Source organism: Astatotilapia calliptera, chromosome 9 (genome assembly GCF_900246225.1).
Source record: "Astatotilapia calliptera chromosome 9, fAstCal1.2, whole genome shotgun sequence".
Taxonomy (NCBI): Eukaryota; Metazoa; Chordata; class Actinopteri; order Cichliformes; family Cichlidae; genus Astatotilapia; species Astatotilapia calliptera.
In genome coordinates this window covers 34031849-34040944 of record NC_039310.1, presented here as the reverse complement: position 1 = coordinate 34040944, position 9096 = coordinate 34031849, and positions in this window count along the sequence as shown.

Below are 9096 nucleotides of genomic sequence, written 5' to 3'. Positions count from 1 at the left end.
ACAATCCACAGTTGTATTGGTGCAGTTCTTGTTAAATCTTGTTTTTGGTGTAGTCTGTGCAAGTCTGATGATTTCTTCTTATGGACTTTTTTTCTCTCTCCTTGTGACTGTCACTGTCACTTTGTAAATAATATGAAAACATTTTAATCCAGAAACTCAATTTTCTTCCTCCTTTTATAGCATCCAACATCCACCCAGAATATTTGAGAGTATGTGCACTGATAAAACTTGTGACAGGTGGGTAAAGACCAACAGCACAGTCTTCTGCATGAGCTGTTATCGTGACCTGAAAGCCACTGACTTCATCTTAATGCACTTAGACCTACTACTCCTCAGTCACCGGATGTGAATCAAGCTAAAAGCCATTTGAGAACTTTGACCATAAAGTTCTTAATTCAAAAAGGTTGTTTTGTTTCCCTGCAGTGTGACAGAGGTGGGAGTGTGTCTTTAGACATCTTGAAAATAATAGATATTAGGTCTAGACCAGTATTTTTTCCTTCAGCAACATACAGCTGACTGATCGTTTCTCAGACGATGCTCCACACATCCCTGAGTCACCTGGACACTGGCAGAGGGAATTATGCTTGGATGCTGTCCATGGACTACAGTTCAGCATTTAACACAATAATTCCCTCAAAGCTTTTCACCAGGTTGAAGGTTTTAGGTCTCATTGACTCATTCACTGTGTCAGTGGATCCTCAACTTCCTCACAGACAGACTCCAGTCAGGGAGGGTGAAAAAAAAACATGTCTTCTTACATCTCACTCAGCACTGGAGTGCCTCAGGGCTGTGTTTAAAGCCCCCTGCTGCACTCACTGTACACTTATGACTGTGTAACCAATCAGATACCACCTCCATTGTCAAGTTTGCTGACGACACTGTTATTGTGGCCTGATCTCTAACAACATCAGAAGAGATTAGAAACCTGGAGAAATGGTGCCAGAAAAACAACCTCCTCCTAAACATCAGCAAGACTAAGGAGGCTGATTATAGACTTCAGTACAAAGCAGGCATAGAATTATGAGACCCTGATCATCAGGGGCATATAAACTCCACCACCCTAAGTGGGTGAATCTTTCAAATCATCCTGTTCGTCTTGATTGTGATGGGAAATTAAAACTTACTATTACGAACGTGATGTCTGTCTGTCTGTTTGGGTGCAAAGCGCCCCCCACCCCCAAAAAAGTCTTGATTTCAGGATTGATTTTTTGTGGAAAAGCAAAGATAAAAAGGCTTTACCTTTCTCTTTCAGGATAACTCTAGTATCCCTCACTCTGAACCTCTCACCATGGGCATTCTGGATAAAGACACAATCCAGACCAGACCCAGGAGATTGGTTCTGAAACCAATATGCTGGGTGATATTACAAGGGTCAATTGCTCTGCTTAGTCCAGCTCCCAGACAACAGGGGCATACAAACTCTACCACCTTAAGTGGTAGTAGACCATCAGCTTCCTGGACCATCAGCAGCCAGTGTGTGTCGTCTGCTGTGGCTCAGAAAAACACACCAATCACAGATTCAGACCCATCGATGAAGCTGCACAACAACACAAGAAGGAACTTCAGGAAACTCTGGAGCCCTTAAAGAAGAAGTTAAAGGTTTGTGAAGAAGTTCAAGTGAAGTTTGATCAAACAGCAGAACACATTAAGGTCCAGGCCCGACACACAGAGAGGCAGATTAAGGAGCAGTTTAAGAAGCTTTACCAGTTTCTAGCAGAGGAAGAGGAGGCCAGGCTGGCTGCACTGAGGGAGGAAGAGGAGCAGAAGAGTGGGATGATGAAGGAGAAGATGGAGGCTCTGAGCAGAGAGATAGCAGCTCTTTCAGACACAGTCAGAGCCACAGAGGAGGAGCTGAGAGCTGAAGACGTCTCATTCCTGCACAACTACAAGGCTGCAGTGGAAAGAGTCCAGCGCTGCCCCCTGCTGGATGATCCACAGCTGCCCTCAGGAGCTCTGATAGACCAGGCCAAACACCTGGGCAACCTGACCTTCAACATCTGGAACAACATGAAGGACGTGGTCTCCTACACTCCTCTCATCCTGGACCCAAACACTGCTGATCCAAACCTCATCCTGTCTGAAGATCTGACCAGTGTGAGACGAGGAGGAGAGAGGCAGCAGCTTCCTGATAATCCAGAGAGGATTGAGTGTTCCTGCTCTGTCCTGGGCTCTGAGGGCTTTAAGTTTTGGTAAATACTCAGCATGTTTATCATCAGCTCCAGACGCTCTCCTAATAAAGAAGAAGCTCCAGAGGATCAGAGTGAATCTGGACTGGAACAGAGGAAAGCTGTCATTCTCTGATCCTGATACTAACACACACATACACACCTTCACACACACTTTCACTCACAGGATGTTTCCATACATTAGCACTATGAATAAAGTGAAGATACTACTAGTGAAGGTGTCAGTATTATCTTAGCAGTGCCATTTAGGATAATTATATTTATAATGCCTTCAGTCATTAAATGTGGTTCATGTTTATGTACATATATCAAATGTTTTATTTAATCTATGATATTCTGTATTTGCTAAATTTCTGTTCATTCTAATGAAGCTGAAATGATTGAATGATTCTGTCTCTTTCATTTACAACTATTTCCCACACCGGTCGCAGCAAATGGCCCTGCCCCTCCCTGAGCCTGGTTCTGCTGGAGGTTTCTTCCTGTTAAAAGGGAGTTTTTCCTTCCCACTGTCGCCAAAGTACTTGCTCACAGGGAATCCTATGATGGTTGGGTTTCTCTCTGTATTAGGATCTACTTTACAACATAAAGTGCCTTGGGGCAACTGTTGTTGTGATTTGGCACTATATGAATAAAATTGAATTGAAATCTTAACTGTTATGAAAAACCTAAAAAAAAAACCCAAACAAACCCAAACCACTAAAAACTGGAGAAAAAAAAAACTAAAGCATTTTCTGATGACATTGTTTATTGATCAGTACACAGCAAATCCAGCATGTCCAAATTAACACTGTCGGATTTGATTTCAGTTCAGTTCAGTTCAGTTCAGTTCATTTTTATTTCAAACATTTCAAACATGTGCCTTCACAATCATTACAAAATATCATTCCATTATTTGTTTGAAAAGGAGTAGGCTGAAGTATTTACTTATTTGTCCCTACCCCCTCAAGTTTTACCTCTCATTCATTTAATTTTTTTTTGTCTTAAATTAAACAAACAACATATGAAACATATAAACATATGAAGTAAAACAAAACATAACATACATAAATCAAAAACAAGAAATTAGCAAGCCCCACCACAGTATAGTTTCTTTCATATGAAAAATACAGAATGTGTATATTTGCAGATACACAAGTTATGGAAAAACAACAAACCAAAACAAAACAAAAAACAAAAAAACAACCAAAAAAGAACCGCAACACCATTACCAGCAACATTACCATCCTGGGTTAACCCCGTTTTCTTCATTCTTATACTTATTTAAAATTAGGTTTTTATATTTTACTTTAAACTGTTTTATGTTTTGACTGTCTTTTATTTCTTCTGTTAGACTGTTCCATAATTTAACTCCTGCAATTGAGATAGACATAGTTCTTAAAGTTGTTCTAGCACTTTGTATTTTTAAATTCCATTTCCCTCTTAAGTTATACCCACCTTCTCTTTCTATGAACAATTTACAGATTTCTTTGGGAAGCAATTTATTTCTGACTTTATACATTATTTGCGCTGTTTTAAGCTTCACCAAGTCTTGGAATTTAATAGCTTGCATTTTGACAAAGAGTGCATTTGTATGGTCCCTGTACCCTACATTATTTATTAATCTAATGGCCCTTTTCTGTATTGTAGTTATTGTTTGTGTGTTACTTTTGTATGTGTTTCCCCAGACCTCTACACAGTAGCTCATATATGGCAGTAGTAAAGCACAGTATAAAATGTGCAGTGCTTTCTGATCCAACATATGCTTTGCTTTTCCCAGGACGGCAATGCCCCGTGCCAATTTCCCCCGAACATAAGTAATGTGTGGCTTCCAACAGAGCTTGTGGTCAATGATCACCCCAAGAAATTTTATTTCATTTACTCTTTCTAAATATACATTGTCAACACATATTTCTACTTCGATGTTTTTCTTTTGGTTTCCAAACAACATAAATTTGGTTTTATCGAGATTCAATGATAATTTATTTATATCAAACCACTTCTTTAATATCGTTAATTCCTGTGTGATCATTTCCAAAACCTGTGGCAACTCCACACCTGAACACAGTATATTTGTGTCATCTGCAAATATTACAAACTTTAAAATCTCCGATACTCTGCAGATATCATTTAAGTACATAATAAACATTTTTGGACCCAGTACTGAACCTTGAGGTACTCCACAAGCTATATCCATCAAATTAGATTTATATTCATTTATTTGTACATATTGTTGCCTATTCCCTACATAGCTTTTTAACCATTCCAAAACCACTCCCCTAAACCCGTACTTTTCCAGTTTTTTTAATAGAATTTCATGATTAACAGTATCAAACGCCTTCTTTAGATCTAAGAAAACTCCGAGCGCATACCTCTTATTATCCATACATTCCGTTATCTTTTCCATTAAATCTATCAGTGCCAAAGCTGTTGATCTGTTGTTTCTGAACCCATACTGACTATCTGTCATTAATTCATATTTTTCCACAAAACTGTCAAATCTTTTTATGAAGAGTTTTTCCAGTATCTTAGAGAACTGGGAGAGTATTGACACTGGTCTATAGTTTGTAAAATGATGTCTTTCACCGGTTTTGTAAATGGGAATAACTTTAGCAACTTTCATTTTTTGTGGAAAAACTCCTTTTTGAAACGACAAGTTGAATATATATTTTAATGGTTTTACGATACCATCAATAACTGTCTTTACCGTTACCATATCAATATCATTCCAGTCTGTACTGGTTTTGTTCTTAAGTCCTCTAACCATGTCATAAATCTCTTTCTCTTCCACTGCTCTTAAAAACATTGAGCTACTATTCCTTTCAATATTTTCACCAGTGTCCCTTTCTATTCCATCAACCTTTATTTCTTCTGCCAGTTTTGGCCCTATGTTTACGAAGAATTCATTAAAGCCATTTACTATCTCCTCCATGTTATTAATACTTCTTGTCCCTTCTATAAAGTACCCAGGGTAATCATTATTCCTTGATTCATTTTTGATTATTCTGTTTAATACATTCCATATATCTCTTGTGTTATCTTTATTGTGTTCTAACCTTTTAATGTAATACTCTCTTTTACAGGATCTCATTATATTAGTTAATTTATTTTTGTAAGTTTTATACTTCATTTCAGTTTCTATTGTTCTCTTTTTTATGAATTCTCGATATAAGGTATTCTTTTTTTTGCTGGCATTTTGTAGTCCTTTTGTCATCCATGGTCTTCCTGCATAGTTGTGTTTCCTATTGATTTCAATTACTGGGCAGTTTTTATCAAGTAATGTGTTAAATGTTCTTAAAAATCCTTCGTAAGCTTTATTAACTTCTGTTTGTTCATATACAATATTCCAATCTTGCTTTAAAAGTTCATTTCTAAGACAATTTAAGGTCTTCTCTGTTCTTATTCTTTTGTAAATAATCTTATGTCCATCGTTGTTCACTTTATAATGGCAATTATACGATGCAAAGACTGGTAAATGGTCACTTATATCATTGATTAACAGCCCACTTTTTATCTTTCCTTCTATTATATTTGTAAATATATTATCTAATAGAGTTGCACAATGAGATGTTATTCTGGTCGGTCTTGTTATCAGTGGAAATAAACCTATGCTGTACATGGAATCAATAAATTCTTCTGTACTCTTATTATGATTTGGATTCAATAAGTCAATATTAAAGTCCCCACAAATAAACATTCTTTTCTGATTTATATTTGTAAATAAGTCCTCCATATTATCCTTAAATATCTCAATCTTAGATCCTGGTGTTCTATATATACAACTGACAATTAGGTTTTTCCTTTTTTCTATAATTATTTCCACTGATAAACATTCCATCACTCCATCAATAACAGTTGTCATTCTTCCCATTCTTTTGTACTTTAGGTTTTTATCAATGTAAAGTGCCACCCCACCTCCTTTCTTGTTGATCCTGTCTACATGAAGGAATTCATATCCATTTATTTTAAAGTCTTCTTCTTTTCCAGGAGTTATCCAGGTCTCCGATATGGCTATCACATTGAATGGCTGTTCAAACTGTGTTATGTAGTCTTTGATGGATTGAAAGTTTGCATATAAGCTTCGACTATTAAAGTGAACCATTGTTATACCCTGTTCTACCTTGAATTCCTTTTTAAGTTGCTCATTTGTATAATAATTGCATTCATTTGTCTTATTGTTAAAGAAATTACAATCAGGATCTATGTTGCTGTCATACATCAATGTCTTATTTTCAATATCTATATGAGTTGTTAGTTGAAAATTGTCAGACATCTGCGTTGGTTGTGCACTTGGACGGTCACATCATATTTAGCACTGCTTTGCATTTATCGGTTATATTTTTCTAGTTCCGTCATCTCTTTGATGACTAGAACCTTAGCCTGCTCTGGTGTTCCATTTAACTTAATGAATATTTTACAGTCTGACGTCCAAGTTGACTGTATTTTCTTCTGTTTTCTTAATATTCTTGCTTGTCTTGCAATGTCTGCATTTTTCTTGATTAGGTGTTCATTTAAATAAACATTTGTACCTTTTAGCTTTCTTCCTTGCTTGAGCAGTTCTTTTTTCTGTTTTCTATTAACAAAACGAATGATAATGGCAGGTATTTGATTTTTTCTCGGAAGAGGATGGCATCCCTCAATATTTTTACTGTCCATTTCTATACCTTTGCTTTTAATTTCTATACCTTTGCTTTTTCAACACTATTAAAGTGTCTATATGGGTCCACACCAGAGAGTGTTAATTTAACTCTTTTTGGAGAGTTAGTACGTTAACTCTGATTTAGTGTTAAACACCAAATCTGTCTGGAGTTGATAATTTAACACTTGGTGTTAAGAGTTTATATATTAACTCTCAAAGAGTATTTTAGTTTAACTACTTAAGAGTTATCTTGTAATTAATTCTAAAAAGCGGGAATTTTACTGTTCTGAACTTCTAGAAATTTCTTTTGGAAATAAACATTTACTAAAAAGATGCAATGGTTTTTGAAAAACATTTATTCTGAACTGTGCACCACAATTTCAAAACATTTTCTGAAAGATGTAACAGTGTACATGTTCTCACTTTTATTAGAATTTTGTTTATCAAAAGGTCCGACATGGTAAATGCAAATAACAGCATCTCATCACTTATTTCTTCAATACAATATGCATGTCCTTCATTCATCCCTTTGTGGAACTTCAACGCACTTCTGCTCTCCCCCATATTCCATCTTCACAAGCATATCCTGTGCGGAGATTGAATAAAAATTAGTTGACACTAATTAATGGCACAAATAATCCAGTAAACAATTGCAGCACAGTAAAAAAAAAAAAAAAGGAATCCTCTTTGAGCCATTACTTGTGTAAAGTATTTTCCCAAAAGACAAGGACACAGGCAACAGGTAATACTGAACTAAATGTAAAACCTCAACCTTTTTCATTTTTACCTAAACCGTGTGCACAAAACTCTGGAGGGATCTATGCTAACGTAGAACCCAGTCAGGACGCCTGCTACTGCTGTTTGCTCGTTTTTTTTATGGGCGATCGGTTTCAGGCTTCAAGTAGCACCATTATACCAACATTTCACATTCTAGACATTGTTTTAGGTGTATTTGACCAAAAGTTTGACTGAAAATTCACATGCAAGCTTTTTTCAAGGCTGTGGTATTTGCCTGCAAACAATACCTTTCAGCTAGCTAAAACAGAATGTTATGCTATCAGCGAGCAACATGGCTAATGCCTTTCACACAGCTTTGTCTCAACTCCAAAGAGCCACAGAAGTAAAAGCTCATAATAATAATTGAAACAATCTTTGAAAAAATGACTTACCAAGCATGGCAAACAACTCAAATATGTAGAGCAAAATGTTCTGAAACGGCTTCACTTCAGCTTCGATTGGAGCCGTGCTGGGGGCGGAGTCTGTGAATTTACTCTATTGGTGTCATAGCCCCTGTAGGAGTTCAGAGTTAAGAGGTCAAGAGTTAATGTTTCCATTGTAACACCTCCAGATTTGACAGAGAAACACTCATTTTTAACACTCGATTTTAACTACTATCATTTTACACCTCAGAGTTACATTAAAAGAATGTGACTCTGCTTAGAGTAAAATTAACTCTACTTTTGCAAGAAGACTATTAACACCAAAACATTTAACACTGTTGAATTTGCTGTGTATCATCAGTGTAGATAATAGAAGGATAAATTCAACAACCGCAGATACCACAATGGACCAGCTCCACAGTGAAACATGGCAGAGGAAACATTGAGGTCCACTCCACCAATGATGACTTTAGACTTTTTGTTAATCATAATATTTTATTACAGAGATTAGATCATGGAAGCAGACCCCACAGAGTGTAACAAAAAAACAGCTCAAAACAAGTTTACAATCGGGACAGACTATCAGCTAAAACATTTTCAGAACCATTTTTATGATGAATACTTAAATTGTATTCCTGCAATAACACAGCCCAGCGCACGAGATGCTGGTTGTGATTAAACATGCGAGCAAGGAATATGAGTGGGTTGTGATGAGTGTACAGAACAAGTGACATGCTGCACCCCAAGAACAAAGGCAGGGTCTCCTTTTTGTGGAGTAGTTTACCTGTTTTTTATTAAACTTGCAGGAATAATAACAAACGGGGCGGTCTAAACCCTGCAAGTCTTGCAACAGCACTGCCCCAACCCCGACAGCACCGGCATCAACTTCATGTTTGAAGGGTCGCGTCAACCTATCCACATGCCACCTGAAAGGTTCTTTTAACAAAAGCCTTATCATACTGGCATTTCATTTTTTCCTGGGAAACAGCAAGGTGCTGCTTAGCCAGAGCTTTGGCTTAACTCAAATGCTCAAGGAAGTTTTTCACATACCTCCTTACTTTTGTTTTGGAACTCCCCTCCTGAATCAAAAGTGTCTCATTCAGAACTTTGAGGGGTCGGCGTGGTCCCTCATCCC